An 18,991-nucleotide genomic window follows, 5' to 3' on the forward strand; every position below is an offset into this window, starting at 1 on the left:
CCCACACCCACAATGCTTAAGTGTTGGGCTAAGAAGTAGGATTATTGTCCTCTAGGTTTTCATCAAGAAACACCTAAATCCAAAGTTCTAGAACTTTGTGATTTGTATCACCCAGCTTTACTCTTCTCCCCAACTCCAAACTCCAGGTCTTTGAAGACTTCAACACCTGTACACAATCTCCATCTTCACCTTAGCTGCTATAACCATCCCAGTGAATATAATAGCCACGTGCATGAACCAACCAACAATCTTGACTGTGTTCACTGAAGTTCCTAAGATACCCTCCACTTCACCTAAGCCACCAACTTCTTCAATCACAATTTGAATTCTGCCATCTCAAGAAACTCAAATTACTCCTCAAGTACCCATTTCAAATATCCCACTCTGACCAAAACATCCCATCCTTCCATTCTTCCAGTTACTCATCAAGCACAATCCCCTGAAGCAGTTGTTCATGTAACTCTAAGATCACCAACCAAGTCACCTATATTTACCATATCTGGCAGTCATTCTGTCTTAATGCCTTTCACTATACATCTTCAGTGTATAGCGAACTACATCTCCAGATGAATCTCACTGTAAACTACCTCTTAAAAAAGCTTCTTACAAATGTTTCTTTAGTTATTCACCTTCACCTCACTCTTCAGTTTAGTCTGGTTTCTGGCCCCACCACTTGGAAAAAATTCCTCTTCTAAAGGACACCAATGCCACAAAATGACTAAATCACAGGAAAACTTATTTGACTTTTCTAGAACTGCCCCAAGATGACCACCAACTTCCAGTTCTTGAAATACCTTCTTTTCTTTTCTTTCTTAACAGGGCATTCTCCTAGTTTTCCTCTTATTTCTCAGACAGCCCCTTCTAGGGGCACTCATCCATTCCTTCTCTGCTGTAAGACCTTTTAAATGTCAGAATATTGTAGGCTCAGATCTAGGCTATGCATGTATTTGAATTTATCCTTATTCCTTAAGTGTTTATAACTCCTCCTATTTTTTTTAAGATTTTATTTATTTGAGGGAGAGAGAGAGAGAAAGCATGAGTGGGGGGAGCTGTGGAGAGAGAGGTAGAAGCAGGTTCACCTGCTGAGCAGGGAACTGAATGCGGGGCTGGATACCAGGACCCTGGCTGGGATCATGACCTGAGCTGAAAACAGATGCTTAACTGGCTGAGCCACCTAGGTGCCCCATCTCCTCCTTTTTTTTTAAATATCATAACTATAAGTACATTTATATCTTGACCTCTCTTCTAAACCTTACCTATATAGCCAATGCCTAAATGATATGCCATTTGGATATTTCATAATTAAACTGTGCATTTATTTAATTAATTTAACAATTCACCTCAATCTGCCTGCCACTGTTGGGTAATGAAAAAGGGATTAGCTTATGCAAAATGAATAGAATTTCATGTCACAAATTCAAAAGTTAAAAACTACATTAACAAAATATTCTTAATATTTGTTTTATTTCCCTGAACCACCATTAGGCCCCCTGTAGAGTTCTTCCATGTATACTACTCTTTGTTCTTCTGAAAAACACTCTGCTTTTCATTATTTTCAAATGCAATTGACCTCCTTTCAAATACATATTGCTAGCTTTCCCTTTCAAAGAGACTTTGTAAATTTATTTACTTGTGAGTGCAAGATTCTTTCTCTCCCATGAACTATAAAGCAATTCTTGAAAGTGTGGGGGTGGTAGTGGTGGTGAACTTGGGTTGCACTAACATATAAATAAGAACCTGTAAACTTGATGTGTTAAGAACTCAGGTATGTTAGTTTCCCTATATCTACCTGCTGGCTAGGTGCCTAATTTCTGTGTGCATGTAGATCATGAGTAAACAATGCCAGCTATATTTTCAAATTCACAATGTGTGGTCCTTTTTTCCCCTTTTAGAACTGAGAGTACATTGGTGACCAGGCCAGTGAGTCAGTGACCATTTCCTGAATACCTATCATCGGAGCAGGCCCTAATTATGACACTGAAGCAAGGTCACTATATGAACTATAAGAAAAGTAAGTCGAAGGACCCACCTCAAACTATTCTATGAAAAATAACCTGTAAGAGTTCCTTTTGTCTGTATCTCATTGAAAAGAAAAACTGTGCCCCTAGCACCAATCCATTTCCATGGTGGAGGCGTGAGTAGAGTGGCTTCTCTCTACAAACCTTCCAGCAATGAAGGCCTTCTAGCCAGGAACTGCATCCTGTCTGTCTGCCTCTCACTTTGGAAAACATGTTTATCAACTCAGAGATGAATCATTGCAGCATTTATGCTAAATCGACAATCCAGGGCTACATAGTTATTTTCCACTGCTCCAGCAGACTTTCTCTGCTATTTACATCTGAATCTTAGCCTACTCCTATTGAATAGAAAGTCTGGCCTCCTTCCAGACTTCCCAAATCTGATTCTGGAGTTCCCTGAGGATAGGTCTGATTGGTGTACACTACCTTGAGGACCAGCGTCAGCTGGTGAGAAGCCTGCTGCTCTGCTCTAATTGGTGTGTTATGGAGATGTGAGCCGTTCTGAGTCATCAGCAACAGAAGCTGGAGTACAAAGTGTCCTGCAATGATGCAGGACAAAACAGAGTCAGGCTTCGGGTTCATTCTCTCCTGACTGCTGACAATGCACAAGAGATTCAGAATATAAAGGTCACACTGTAATTCTTTATAAGTAGCATCTGCCCTTTGTGAAGTGGTTTTGTGGTAATTAAAGACTTAGGTTTATGTATCAGACAGAGCTGGATTCAGATCCTGACCCTTACTGGGATAAGTGTCCTTGGGCTATTGATGTCACAAAATCAGATTCCTCTTCTGAGAATTTTGTCTTACCTTAGTATCTACCATAGAGTAGTTTTAAGAATTAAATGGGATATAGAATATAAAGGCAGAACATAGAACCAGGCACAGGATGAGAGTTAAAAAAAAAAAAACAACAACAGTAATATTATTAAGGGTATTCTATACGTTGTCCATTTCCATAATAATCCAATGTTCTTTAAGCTACTGCTAGTATCATTTCTTTCTATTTAGTCATTCCTTTGACTCCATAGCACAAAATTTTACACCTTATCTTCCCTTTCACCTCAGAACAATCCACTCATCCAAAGGAATAAAGACAAGAAACTATTCATGTCTAAGAAGAGGCAGTAAATGAAAAATACAAATATTACTCTAAAACTCAAACACTGACTTCTTTGACATTAACTGGACCCAAGTCCTACCTAAAACCTGAATGTGGTGTTCACTTTTGTTTATTCATTTGTCTTTTGCTCTTATTTGTGATTTCTAAAAGTATGAGTGGGATTCAAATTAGGTCAGTGAGTATTAAACCACAGAATATTTACAAATATGCCAAAATTCATAGGGCATTATGTTAGAAATAATACAAATACAGTGCAAAAGTCAAAGAAAGCCCCCATTCATACGACAGCTGAAACAAAATCTATTTCTACCTGTAGATGGGATCCATACCTGGGTTTTCAGCCATGTTCACTTGATGTTTGAATAAGGCTATGGCCCACTTGGATGTCTCTGTTGATTTCTATCTTAGCCAATCCAACACTAGTAACAACTTTACTGGAGTGGCCATTTGCTGTTCTTCTGGCTTTTTAAGTTTCTTAGATTAACTAACTTTTCTACCTCTGGTCTTCAATCAATTTCTGGGTTTACAAATGTCATATATTCCCATGTTTTAACAGCTGTATTAGTTTGCTAAGGCGGCCATAGCAAAACATACAGATCACATGACTTAAGCAACAAAAATTAATTTTCTCACAGTTCTGGAGGCTGAATATCCAATATCAAAGTGCTAGTAGGTTTGGTTTTTCCTAAGGCCTCTCCCCTTGACTTGCGAACAACATCTTTCTTGTGGTGTCCTCACATGGCCTCTTCTTTGGTGCTCTTTCCTCTTCTTATAAGGATAGCAGTCCTAACAAGATCCATACTTACAATCTCATTTATTAACCTTAATTATTTCTTTAAAGGCCTTATCTCCAAATACAGTTATGTCAGGGTTAAGGTTTCAACATAAGAAATCTGGAGGAATACACTTCACTCATTAATAGCCTTACAGATTATTCATTTGATAAAGATTAACCTCCCTGACTTTGTCTAGTGGAACATTGAAATAGCTGGACGTTATTCTGTAGATTGCTTCCAAGAAATATAACTTTCATCCCAAAAGTAGACCTGGGCCTAATGTAATCAAATTACACAGGGCCTGGAAAACACTGAGACACACCAGTTGATTATAAAACCAATATTTATTTAATGAGTTGAATTTAAAAAAAAAAACTTTTTTTCTTTTTTATACTGAAACAATATTTCAAATATACAGGAAAATGTAAAAATAATAAAATGGAACTTTGGCACTCATCCAACTTAATCAAAACTTAGAAGAAATTTTAAGATAGTTCTTTTAAAAGAAACATATTTCTTCTTCTAAAAGAAATATATTACAGATATATTTGAAGTACCTGTGAATCCCTACTTGATCACACTTTCTTTTTTTCTTCTTAGAGGTAATCATTATTTTGAATTTGGTGATTTTCACCCTCAGCTATTATATTTTTATACTTTTGTGTCATATGAATAGACTATTGTTTTTCTCGTTATTAGATTTCATTTAAGTGGCATCAGAATATGGTATCAATCCTTTTATACATGGAGCTGCAGCTATTTTAATTGTTGTATGGCATTCCAGGGTAGAATATATCACAATGTAACTATTTATTCTTCTCTTGATGGACATTTACATTGTTTTCAATTTGTTGGTTATTACAAGTAACTCTTAAAGGACAATTTTTGTATCTAACCTTGTGTGCATGTTCAAAAGTTTCCCTAGAAATTGTAGGGGAGGAAAAAGTTTTCCTAGGTTTCTAGGTGACCAGGTTTCTTCTTTTTCTCTTAAATCTTTTGCTCATTTTTCAATGGCATTATCTGCCTTTTCTTATTGATTTTCAGGAGTTTATACACTCTAGATTCAAATCCTTTGTTGGATATATTCATTGCAAATAGGTTTTGCTAGTCTCTAGATCATCATAAATAAATTCATTTATGGTTTAAGGTTGAATAAGTTTGTCTTTTGCTATACAGAGAATTTTAATTTTAATATAATTAGATATATGTATTTCTTTAAAGTTTTGGGGGAAGAGGCTAAGAAATCCTTCCTGACCCTAGCATCAAGATATTCATCTCTATTTTTCTTCTAAAATTTTAAAGCTTTATTTTCACATTTAAATTTTTAATCCATTAAATTACAAACAAAAAGCTGTGTGAATCTACTAAGAATACTAAATAATAAATAGAGTAGGCATAGGTACTTACACTTTTTATCTGCTATTTATCTAATATCTGAAATTTTCAGGGAGGTGATATGCTTGCTACTGTTTGTTGTATCTGATGATTCTTGCTCATGGTAAATTTGTTCCTCGTGGATTTTAAATTGTGTATTATGAACTTGTTTTCAAGATTCCTTTGTATGTGAAAGTCCCGGAAAACACAGGTTTGGCATGTCCTTCCAGAGTGGTTGTGCTTTTGCTTCTGCTAGGCATTCCAGAGGTACCATACCTAAGACTCCTTTTTAAATGTTATTTCTGATTATGGTTTTCTAGACCACTCATGTAATTTAAATTGGAACCCTAATTCCAGACAGTTATGAATTTTCAGCAGAGACACTTATCTCCACCTGTGCCCAGAGTAATACTTATAAATTTCCTTATGAGGATAACTTTCCCTAGTAAAGTAGACATTCTATGCTTTTAATGATGGTATATCCCTCTAGGGGGCCTATTTGAGTGTAGGATCTTATTTCTGATTTGCCATCTCTTTCTTCGACCCAACACTCATTCAACTTTTAAAACCTGAGCAAAATAAGATAGAAACCTCTTCCACCCACTTCTTATCCCCTCCCTCGTTCCACAAACCCACCATGCAGTATGATTCTAGAGCTTCGGTACTTCTACTTTTTTATCTTGAATATTTCCCTTGCTTCCTTACATGTTCAGCTATGCATTTAAAAGGATTTAAAAAATATTGTGATCATTCTAGTTAGTCTGTTGCTGTTAAGTGTTATTCTAAGTTGATGTTATGCTTTTCTATTTATAAATATTGTATATCAAATAGATTTACTTAGTGATTCACTTTAATTGGGGAAAGAAGGATTTATATTCTAAAAAAATTAATAAATAACTGTTCTATAGTTTCCATTTTTTTCAGCATTTTTATTCATTTTTTTCTATTCAGAAATCACTTGGAGGTATAGCAAAGGGTTTAAAATTCAGATTAATTTCCCATAAACAGTATGGCATCATGAATTATTTATTTTCCGAATTTCAACTGGCTATGTCCTGCTGCCAAATTTCTGTTGTCATGCAAATTGCAAAATAAATAAAATAAATAAAGCCCAACCGACATATTGTGTAACAAGAAATGTTCTTTAACTCAACCATTTGAAACTGGTAGCAGGGACAATTTAAATGTTTCCAATTTATGTCAGTAATGTTTTGTTGTCCCATACAGAACATCTATCTAGGTACTTTTCCACCTGATCTGCTTCTAATATCACTTATCTAGCTATACTCAGAATCAAAGGATTCGGTCTATTTAATTTCTTACTTTCTCATTCTGGAGAGAGACCATTCAGGAAAAAATAAAAAATCAACCAAAATTATTTTACACATCTTATCTATTTTTCCTGCTTTTTCGTTTCAAAACTCCTATTCTCGTTTGCTCTTGGAAGACTGGTAGATGCCATATGGTTAATATAATTAACAAAATAAAGGTCTGTTTCAATTGTTATTATTCCCAGAAATCTTCAACATCTTTTCTTTTTTCTGTGTCATTTTAAGAATTAATGTGGTGGGATCAGACTAATAGAGCCAATATAACAGATTTTCCAAAATTAAAAAATGTTAAGAGTAAGCGAAGTGCTTCTCATATTCATTGAACAAACTTGTCCTGTGAAGGAAGAGAGCAAAAGCCCTTCCAGTGTCCCCATTTTCTACTCAATGGAGATCATAATGTATCTTAAGCAGATGCACTTGTTCACAAAGAGTAAGTCATCAGAAAGTAAGTTTCTCACATTTTTCTTCTTTCATAAATTCTTTTGATTAAAAATAAGTCTTTAAATACATGTAATACATGCTACATTTTTTCTCAGTTGTCAGGAACTTTAGAAGCCACTTCTGATGATCATTTCCAAGTAGCTTTAGATAATATATGTTTCCAATGTGAATTTTTTTGAGAATGTCCATTCTTATTTTCAACTTATATTTTTCTTTTATTTTTTTCTTTAACATAGAAATAGCGACATTTGTCCTCCTGTACTTTCACATCATCAGTCGCTAGATTGCATGGGAAGTACTTCAATATACATAGATAATATTGCTTTATAAGATCTTCTTAATATCTTAGATCTTCTTTTTATTGACACATTTTGCAAATATGTCACTAGTGAAAACCACAATGGATTAAACAAACATAAGAGATGCATTTTTTATTACTATAAAATGACAAAAACCAATTTTAATAGCAATTAAACAATTCATCTTCTTGTTTATAATATACAGTACATGTTATATATGACATGCCCGACAAACTGCACATTATAGCATATATTATGTCACAAAATTTCTATTAATTAGAACTCTTTAAAAAGCAGAGTACCCTGATTCATTTCTGATAATTTCAAGATATCTTTAAGTAGCAGAAAATTATAGAAGAAATAACTTAATTACTAGATAACCATGTTTTAGAATCCTGCTCCTTCCACTTACTACTCTGAACTCATCTTCACAAAAAATCTTTACTTTCATCAAAGTGAAGCATGAGTTAAAAATACCTTATTTCAACTAAAAATCTACTTGACATATAATATGCTCTCTTCTTCCATGTTTATTAAGAACATTTAAAAGGTAGAATAAACTATGTATTAAATAATATTTAACGTAAAGTAATATGATTCTGTCTCTTTAGTCCAATTTCATTTTCTGTGCTATTGATAATTTTGAAAGCAAAGATAAACTATTGGGCCTATATCAAAACAAAAAGCTTCTGCACAGTGAAGGAAACAATCAACAAAACTAAAAGACAACCTACAGAATGGGAGAGGATATTTGCAAATGACATATCTGATAAAGTATTAGTATCCAAAATACATAAAGAACTTATAAAACTCAACACCCAAAAAACAAATAATCCAATTAAAAATGGGCAGAAAACATGAATAGATATTTTTTTTTCCAAAGAAGGCATACAAATGGCCAACACACACATGAAAACATGCTCAATATCATCACTTGTCATCAGGGAAATGAAAATCAAAACTACAATGAGATATCACCTCACACCTTTAAGAGTGGCTAAAATCAACAACAAAAGAAATAACAGGTGTTGGCAAGTGTGTGGAGAAAGGGGAACCTTCTTGCACTGCTGGTGGGAATGCAAACTAGAGCTGCCACTCTGGAAAACAGTATGGAAGTTCATCAAAAAGTTTAAAATAGAACTACGATCCAGAAATCACACTACTAGGTATTTACCCAAAGAGAAAAAAAATACTAATTCAAAGGGATATGTGCATCCTGATATTTATAGCAGCATTACCTACAATAGCCAAATTAGGGAAATTGCCCAGTGTCCATTAGTTGATGAATGGATAAAAAAGAAGTGATATAATATACACAATGGAATATTACTTAGCCTTAAGAAAGAATGAAATCTTGTCATTTGCAACAACATGGATGGAGTTAGACAGTATTATGCTAACTGAAATAAGTCAGAGAAAGAAATACCATATAATTTCACTCACATATGGAATTTAAGAAATAAAATGAGCAAAGGGGAAAAAAAGAATGACAGACAGATACATCAAAAACAAGACTCTTAACTGTAAAGAACAAACTGATGGTTACCAGAAGGGAGATGAGTTGGGGGATGGGTTAAATAAGAGATGGGTATTAAGGAGGGCACTTGCAATGAGCACCAGGGGATGTATGGAAGTTTTGAATCACTATATTGTACACCCAAAACTAATATTACACTGTATGTTAACTAAATGGAATCAACAAAAATAATATTGATAGTGAATGGATTAACAAGATAATTTAACATTCATTTGCATTTGCAGACTTTGTCAGAATTTTCAATGTTGCTTAATAATACTCATCTCAAACAGAAGGGCCTTGAGGTTCTTTGATTTCTAGTTCAGTTTCATGACACTGTTGCTGTTTCCCAACTTCCCATTCCCCTTTGGTAAGTTCCATTCTCCACTGATAGAGCATGAGTTTCTTAGTGGTAAGAACACATAAGGATGGTTGGTCTATAACACAGGAAACACTGGTCGAAAGCACTGTAGTAGTTTCCTCTTTCTTCAACTGGGGTCTGGAGGCCTGGAAAAGGGTTACTATATATAGAAATATAAAAGATAAAAAAAGTATTTGGATCAAAAGAGGCACTGAGTTTATGATTTCCTATTATAGATGTTCTTTATATTAAGATCAGTTTACAATGATACAAGGGTCAGTCTTTCAAGAAGACATGCCAATTATACACCTTCAAGTACCTACGAGTAGAGTGCCCAAATACATGAAGTAAAAACTGATAGAATTGAAGGAAATAATAGAATAGACAATTCATTAGTAATCACTATAGTCTTCAATATTATATTTTTAATAATGGATAAAACAACCTAACAAAAGATCAATCAGGAAATGGAATACACGAACACTAGAAACCCAGTATACTTAATTGACACCTTCAGAACACTTCATATTTTATAATGTTTTACCTAAATGTAAAAATGGAAAGTTTCCATTGTTAACACTAATAATTAACATTTGCTATTTATATACCAGGCACTATCCTAAGTGTTTAGTATGTTTCTTATTTTTAATAGTCACAACAACCCTAATAAGTACAAAAAGATTTAAAAAATTATCCTGATGTTTCACAGCTGATGAATGATAAGCAAGGATGTTATAGTGTGAATTATGTCCCCCCACTCCCAGATTCTTATATTGAAACCCTAATACCCAGTACCAAAGAATGTGACTGCGTTTGAAGATAGTGCCTTTAAAGTGGTCATTAAGTGAAAAATGAGGTTTTTGGGGTGAGTTCTAATGCAGTCTGACTCCTGTTTTATAAGAGGAGAAAATTTGGAAATGGAGAAACACCAGAGGCTTGTGTGCACAAAGCAGAGACCATGTGAGGACACAGCAAGAAGACAACCGTCTGCAAATCAAGGAGAGAGATCTCTTAAAGAAACAAAATAGGCCAACATCTTGATCTTGAACTTCTGCCTCCAGAATGACAAGAAAATAAATGTGGTGTTTAAGCTACCCAATCTATGGTATTTGTTAAGGCAGCCTTAGTAAACTAATATAAAGAACTTAAACTCAGAGGGTTTGACCTGAGAGATCACAGTGCTAACCACTACTCTAGAGTAGCATGGCTTACATGGTTATTTTTCTTTGTTCCCAATTTCTCAATATGTATGTGTTGTTCTAATCTATATGGTTATTTTCAACTTTTTTCTCCAGATAATTGTAGAGCGTTATTTAGGAATGAAAGTCACTTAGGTTCTTAGTAACTTCAGAAACTTCCGTTTTCAGGTTGGTTCACAAATGATGAATCTTTTATTTATTTATTATTTAGTTCATTTATTTATTATTACATTTATTATTAAATTAGTAGGTACTTTGCTTCCTATGCCCATATTATTTTCTTTTCTTTCTTTAATTTGTAATATTGGAACACATTGCATTGAAGCACATGTCAAAAGTATTAGTGATAAAAAACATGACACAAAGGGAATAGCAAAATTCCTTCAATTTACATTTCTTAAAAACCTAAATTAGGCTTATATTCTAATGATCTTATTCTGTTAGAGTTCAAAGTTCATAAATTAACAATCAATTTAAAAGACTCTTTGCACTAATGGTATGTAAGTACTCTGGCAATCCCTCACTCTAGAGAACAAATAGAAAAGCTATATATAAAAAAAAAACTATTTAAATAATGCTAAACTGGCAATAAAATAAGGAAGATCTCCAATGATAACTATAAGACAATTGTGAGACTCCACAGAAGGATACCAAGGATTAATGACAGAGATTACTTAAAAATTAAAATATCTTTCAAAGATTGATGATAACCATTGATCTGGGATCTTTTACAAATCCTATTTCACCAAAGGTTTTGGTTTGAATTGTTACTGAATGTATAGGAGATGAATAAGGGGACACTTACAAGGCTCGAGCATTTGAAACACAGAACAATGAATGAAGGCAGGACTATTTAAGACTGTTAGACACCTGATAGGGGAAACAATATTTGATCTCCATCATTCTCTACATGGAAACATCAATTCCACTGAGGTCAAGGATTAAATATCAAAGGCAAACATGTAAAACATTTTGGAAAAAAAAAGAAGAAAAAAATAATTTTCTATAGGAAAAATCCATAGCTTTAAAAATTTTATTAGAAAATAGGAAAGATTAATAGTTTAAAATGCAAATAGGAAATTTATATTAAAAGGACAAGATTCACAAAATTTAACACAAAGGACAGGCAAATAAAAAAAAGAACATAGTGAAATTAATGAAATAGGAAGCAGAGGTACAATAGTTTCAACTGAGCTACAAAAACTCATAAAGCTATATAAAGAAGGTTTATGGCAGTATTAATGAGACATATATGAATAATCTGAGGAGTAGAAAGGGGAGATGAATACAAACACTATGTATGTATGTTAAAAAGTAGAGATTATTATAAATCTATGCAAATCAATTTGAAAACTTCATTGAAAATTAACAAATTCCTAGGAAAAGGAATACAGCAACTAAAACTGACTTAACTATAAACTGGAAACTTCAATAGTCCCCAAATCATTGAGGATATAGGATTAAGAGTTTAAATATTTACATGAGGAAAATACCAGTCCCAAATCATTTTGACTAAATTCTGTCAGACATTCACATAAGAGATACCCCAATCTAACATGAATTATTTGCAAAACGATGTTTTTCAGAGATACACACTTAAGTGGCAAGCTACAGAGAAAGTAAAGTTAATAGTCAACATAATTTGAGATGGCTACCTTTAAGCAGAAATCAGAGGGTATCATGTACAGACCTAAAGGAAGATTTAAACTATTGGTAATGGTCTTTATCTTAGGCTGAGTATTTGGCACATGGGTGCTCTTTCTGTTATTCTGTACGTATACTGTACTACAAACTTTTTAACCAGCAGTAATGTCAAAATGCTTTAAGACAATAAAAAATTCTTAAGCTTCTTTATTTGATTTTTTAATAAACAATACATTCACAAAATTCAACAATAAAAAATGTAGAAAAATGAAAAATGAAAATTTCCCTCTTGCCTTGTCTTAATCCACACAGTTTCCAACTCTCGCAACACACAACAGATGCTATTAATCCCTTAGGTTTGTCTGCATTTCCTTCCTATATAAGCCAATATGAGTATTTTATTTCCAACCCACTTTTTTACACTAACCGTAACATATTCTGTACAATATTCTGTCCTGGATGTTTTTCTCAACAATATATTTAGAGATCTATTTCGGCACATAAAGTGTTTTCTCAATTTTTTTTTTAGATTTGTATAGGGTTCTTGTTTATTTACACAGATTGTATCAGATCTGCATAGTATCCTTTCCGTGGATATATCATATATTTTTAAGGTTTTTCTTCCCAAATTTTTGTTCCTGCAAACAATTATTCTATAAATATCTTTGGAAATATTTATATTTGGGAATATATTTGAATATATCTTCTGAAATATTTCTCATGTGTGCATGTCTGAAGGATAAATTCCCAAGAGTAGTTGTATCAGAGTATACTCCCTTTTACAATGTTGATAGATATTGCCAAATATCTATCTACAATCCTTTCTAAAAGCAATATGAGGAGAGGTTATTTCTTCATAGCTTCCTTGAGAAAGAGTTTATTATCAGACTACTCCATAGTTTGAATTTCTATTTCTCTCACTTTGAGTATGGCATAGCATTTTTTCATATTTTTAAAGACACTATATTTTCTTTTCTGTAAACCATCTGTTCATATCAACTGCCCTTTTTTCTATAAGGTTTTTCCTTTTCTTGTCAATTTCTAGAAACCTTTTATTGTGTTAGAAAGCCTGACTGTGTCTGTGATATAAGTTGAAAATTTTCCCAGTTTCTCATTTGCCTTTTGACTTTGCTTATGATCTTTTTCATGCAAAAATATTTGAATTTCATTTTTTCATTGAATCAAATGTAACCTTTTTTTAACTTTCTGAAATTTGAGTCATAGTATAAAGGCCTCTATTCCAAGATTATCAAAGCATTCTTTCTTGCTTTCTACCAATACTTCTGTGGTTCTCTTTTTCTTAATTTAAATTTTTTAATATATTTGAAATTTATCATAACATATATTATGTATGACTCTCATATAATTTTATATATGATGCTATACTGTTTTAATCATAATTTCTTTTCCCAAAGAGCAATCATATCTAAACTAGAGAACCAGATAACTTAGAATACAATAGTATCATAAGTACATCTTTTTAAAATGCTTTACTTTAAAAGAGCATGACTCTGTGTATCATTTATAATCTCAGTGTGCACCTAATACAATGTCTTTACCTATTGTTTTAAAAGCTAAAAAAAAAAGTTAAAAGGTCACATAAAATAATAGTGGCCAAGTAATTCCAAAGCCATCCTTTCTAAACTCAACAATAGCAATGCTGAAATAATCTCAAGTAAAATCTGATGCTGAGCCTTTTTACTCCCTTTAAGTGAACTGACTTGAATATGTTTATGTTTAGATTAGCCAATTTTTTAAGATCCGTACTTCTCTCCATTTTTTTAAGGATTTCAGAAAATCCAATCTGCTGAATACTCCAGTCCACAAAATTCCTGTAGTAGGTCCTATGAGAACTGCACATCATAAATAAATAGAGGAAACACCTGAACTGTCTCATGGGAAACTCTCCCAAACAGAACCACAGCTCTCCTATATATCTGAATGGTGGTTTGGGAGCCATTTTTGGAAGTAACATCCTGTCCTACTTGCCTTAATGTACTGACAAATGTAGAGAAGATGGTCAAGAGCTAAATGGAGTAGCTGGGCTGAGATGCTCCACATCCCACTTTCTTCTTGACATCAAGGAACACATACTTCTAAGCACTATAGTTGGCTTTATTAAATGACCATTTCATTTAGAGATAAGCTGATAAAGTTTCATCTTTCTGTAGAACTGGGCTTTTCCTGAAGCTATTGATTGCTAAGATTCTGAAAGTTTGGGAATAGTGGATGTGTATAGTTTGTATCTAGTTTGAAGTCCCTGAGTATTGCCCTCTTTGAATGAATGGATTTTATCTAATGTAATAATGGTGGAGAATCCCAAGAAATAGAGAAAATGAAAGACGTTCATATGGGTGCACAAGAGAGTTAAATAGAAGAAGGGTTAGGAGAACAAGGGGAAGGTTCTTAAAAGCAACAACAATATCACTGGATTGGTTGAACCTTGGTTCTACGCTTAATTTTTTGTATGACTTCTAACAAGACAGACTATTTATAGGTCTCCATTTATGTACTAACAAAATAAGCAATTTGGATTATTTACTATCTAAACAAGCTTCCAGTAGTAGCATTTATTACTCTCAAGGAATGTAAGAACAGAGGTAGTTTTTGTTTGAGGTAAGAGGGCCATCCCTGAGGGATAGTAATAATATTTCTTTTATTTTTTTTTACTGAAGTGTTAATGATAATCTGTCAGTCTCCATTAATCACATATATTTATAATTAGTAAATATTCTCATAATTATTCCAAGTTAAAATATTTTCAGTGTTTTGTTTAAGTCTAGAAGTATACCATTTTATGACTGTTGGAAAAGTTTGTTAAAACATGTTTATGATGTCCATTAAATGACAAAAGAGCAATTGTGGCAAAATAAGGTTTAAAATACTTTGCTCTAGAAAAATGCTTTCAATTACCCTTTAATAAAAAAATTGTGTAAAAATCACTGTTGTTTTCTAAGATCAACTAAAATCTTCAGTAGATAATCAATGAGGGAAATAAATTTATAGAGACTTCATAAACAAATAAGTTTCAAAACGTAGGCCATCTGAAGGGTGTCTATGTCTTCCTCCTTCTAGAATCAAGATGTTTTATTATGACCATAATAAATTGTGTTTCTTTCTTCATACATGTTATGAGTCAGTTGTTGATGTTCTTAAGTTTCTTTATAAAAGTCAATATGTGAAATAACTCAGTTTTTCTGTGTATCGATTAACATGCCATCTAGTCTGCCCTAACATAGACACATTCCTTTAATGATTTTCTATATGAACAGAAATAGAGAAGCTCCACATTTCCTTAAGATGGAAGTCATTTGCTGGGATTTTTTCCCCTTTATTCCATAAGAGAAACTTTTATTTACTCATGGCTCCTCCTAGATGAATTATAATCAGTATTCATGGTATATTCTAGTCTACCTATATTTTGAACCTTTCCCCTGATGAGTTTCTCTAGGTATTTTGTAATGTGACTTTGTTTTTTAAGAAGCAAAACTTGTCACTAAACTTCACATACCAGTAGGAAATAACCCTTTTAATACTATCTAAATTAGTACCTCTGAAACTACAATGGTCCGAGCTTCCTTTAACCGTGGTACATAGAATATACCCAAAACTGTCCAGGAAAACAATGGGTTTGTGGTTCTCTGTGGATAAGGGAAACTAACAGATTAAATGGAAAGATTAAATCATATAGTCTGTCAGAATTTGCTTACTTTGGTTCCTCTTTGTCTTCTTTTCTGATGAAAATCAATATTTGCTTTTCAACTTTAATGAGTTAGAGTGGTAAGGTATCTACCTGAAAAGGGAAAAATAGTAGAGAAGCCAGCACCTCTGGACCACCCTGAAAGGCATATTGTGAGCTGCATTATCCCTGAGGGCCAACAGCCCTAGCAACTACCTCCACCCCCAGCAGAAAGGAAGGAACCAAAAAACCCTAATAGTCATCCCCCAAACAGCACGGATATGAGAAGATGATATTGCACTTTTCCATGAGAAGGAAGGGGCCAGGTATCAAAAATTAGCTCACACTGTGGATGCAATTATTGCTCCATTTCATAGATGAGGAAACAGAGTGCCAGCAGCACACAAATTAAACTAGGCAAGTTTTCATCACATTGAAAATACCACATGACGGTACATAACTGCTTATCTGCTGTTTGTATGTCTTCTCCACTAGAATGTGTCTTTCAGAACAGGGGCTTTGTTTTCCTGCCATATCCCTGGAACTTAGAACAGTATCTGGGGTGGAACAAGTGCTCAATAAATATTTGTTAATGTTGAAATGAAATAAACAGAAATCATCATTCAATCCACTCCATTGCCTCAAGGGGTTAACTTTGTAACTGACACTGGCTTGTATGTCCATTCTGTCATTCTAGAAGTAAAGGATGACTTGATAGTGATTTGGAGTTATACCAGTTTTATCAAATATATTGGATCAAGTCAACAATAAATCAAAATTGTATTACAATATGTCCCCTCCTTTTTTTAAAAAAAGATTTTATCCATCTATTTGACAGTTGGAGATCACAAGCGGGCAGAGAAGCAGGCAGAGAGAGGAGGAAGCAGGCTCCCCACTGAGCAGACAGCCCGATGCTGGGCTCAATCCCAGAAGCCTGGGATCATGACCTGAGCAGAAGGCAGAGGCTTTAACCCACTGAGCCACCCAGGCACCCAATGCCCACACACATTTAAAAGCTGTTTGAATGCATTAGAAACTCCCAGATACTAACACCAATGTCATATCTCCATATTTTAATGACAGATTTATTCATAGCTATTTAATACGATATATTTTCCAATTTACAGAAATTTAGCTTATCATAAAAAGATCAAAAGGGACATATGCACATTCACATTTCTGAATCCAAAATTTCATTTAGCAGAACTCCATTCATCCTCAGAGATCAAGAGGGATATGAAATAACCTCAACATAAAGTGAAACATTAATACTATGGTTTTAAGAATATAATAGAGGGCTTGTAAAATTTCTAAATCCATTTAAAAGTGGATAAAATTAATAAAATTTATCAATGAATATTTCCTAGGATTCAATCATAAAAATAATGCATTAAAAAAAACAACAAAATTTGGTAGAAGATGACACGAACTACAGTATCTTCCATGCATCGTGTGTGTATTTGAACTCTATTTCTGAAGTGATGCTACACACATTCTTGAAGACTGGAAAAAAAGGCTGTCACAAAGGCAAATGCCTTCCACTGTCCAGATGGCTAAAGATAAAAAAGTAAGAAACAGAAGAAAAGTCTACCTTTTTCCCGAGCATGGGCCATTTAGCTTTTTCTCTATAGAAGTTTTTCCAAATTACACATTAACCCTGACTGCCGTATATTTGTGTAATTGGCAAGAAACATAGTCTGCATTGATTACCAATATGCTACAGAATACCCATTATAAAGCCACTAAAAGACTGATTGTCTTCTGAAAACATTTTCAAATATCTATTCTTATTCTTCAGGTTACAGTTCCTTCTTCAATTTCACCTTCGGTGCTATACTTCTTTTCAGTGTCTTCTTAATAGAAGACCTGGTCAGAGGTGGTAAAACTGGAAGTTTGAATTATTACAATGTAGAGAAAGGCACACAGGGTCGTGGAGGGAAGGAAGTGACATAGGTTTGGTAAGAATGAGAAAATAAATTCCCAAGGATAAAAATCCAAGATATTTGGTTACTAAAATTATGATGAAGTCAGTCCAAATTGTAAGGGACAAAAATATGAGGATAGTCAAGGATAATAATGTGATTGTAAGGTTCAGAAAATAATAGCTACTATTGAAATGCAGAGAAGGGAAAGAACCAGTCAGGATATACCAACAAGAGCAGTTTCTGTCATGTGGTATCAGAACTATAAACCTTCAAAGTAAAAAAAGATACAAAGATTTCAAACACACAATTCAACTGACAGGACTCCTGTTAAAGTGTTTCCAGACTAAATGGTTGTAATATATATTTCTAAGATCCTGGGAAGATTTTAGAAACACCAAAAAGCTTCATTTATATTCAGAGAAGAAGTGATCATAATTTCTCCCCCACCCTTCTTTTTTCTTTCCAGCTAAGGTAACTATCTTGGCATTTTCCCTTACTCTGATCTCCAATATTGGAAGAATTATGATCTTTGAACTTCCTGCAAATTTTAAAATAGAACTAACTAGTATAATCAACAAAGAAAAATTTACGATGGTTTTGAGCTCAAAATAGCTTTTCATCTGAGCTGTCTTGTAGTCTCTCCAAAAGTAAGGGTAAGCCATGCATATTATAGATAAAAGGTCCAATGATCTTAGAGTAACTTCCAAAGACCAAGCTCAAACACTAATATAAAACTTGGGCCCTGGTGTAGAGACCAGATTTGAGGGAGAATGGAACATAATTTTTGGTTCATGTTTCCATCATCATCAGAGAGGGCAAAATTTCCTCTTTGAAGATGAATAACACAAAGATGTTTCTTATTAAGAAAAAAAAAAAAACAACACTTCTCCTTAAATGCATACTACTGGCTACTACATAACATAACATGCTGAAACTAATGAAGATCTTCATGAAATATTTTTGGATTTGCTACCAAATTCCAGGCACTATTAAGGCACCAGTAATGCAACAGTAAACAAGACAGACAAAATCCCTGCTTGTGTGTTCATAGTCTATTAAGAAAAAGTGTAAAATAAACAAAAATATATGCTATGTGGAATATTAGAAAATGATAAAAGCTATGGGGAAGAAAAAAGGGAAGTGTGAAGAACCATAGGGTCATGTAATTTTAAGTATGAAAATTTAGAGTGTTCTCTCTAAGAAGGTAACATTTTAACAAAGATGAAGGACATGGGGTAATGAACTATCTGGATATGTGGTGGGGTGTGGGGGTTGGAAAGAGGCAGTAGGAACAAAAGTGCAAAGGTT

General features: G+C 33.6%; 1 protein-coding gene across 2 annotated transcripts in view; it reads right to left on the reverse strand.

The window, feature by feature from the left end:
- Nucleotides 1-8,816: 8,816 nt before the first annotated feature.
- CLVS2 (clavesin 2) overlaps nucleotides 8,817-18,991 on the reverse strand; it is an 82,882-nt gene continuing 72,707 nt past the window's right edge. For both annotated transcript variants that reach the window (XR_006818431.1, XM_046006480.1), the window contains exon 7: nucleotides 8,817-9,396. The gene's annotated coding sequence lies outside the window, so the exon portion shown is untranslated. The remainder of the gene's footprint in view (nucleotides 9,397-18,991) is intronic.

The sequence above is a fragment of the Meles meles genome, chromosome 5, assembly GCF_922984935.1.
Source record: "Meles meles chromosome 5, mMelMel3.1 paternal haplotype, whole genome shotgun sequence".
Lineage (NCBI taxonomy): Eukaryota > Metazoa > Chordata > Mammalia > Carnivora > Mustelidae > Meles > Meles meles.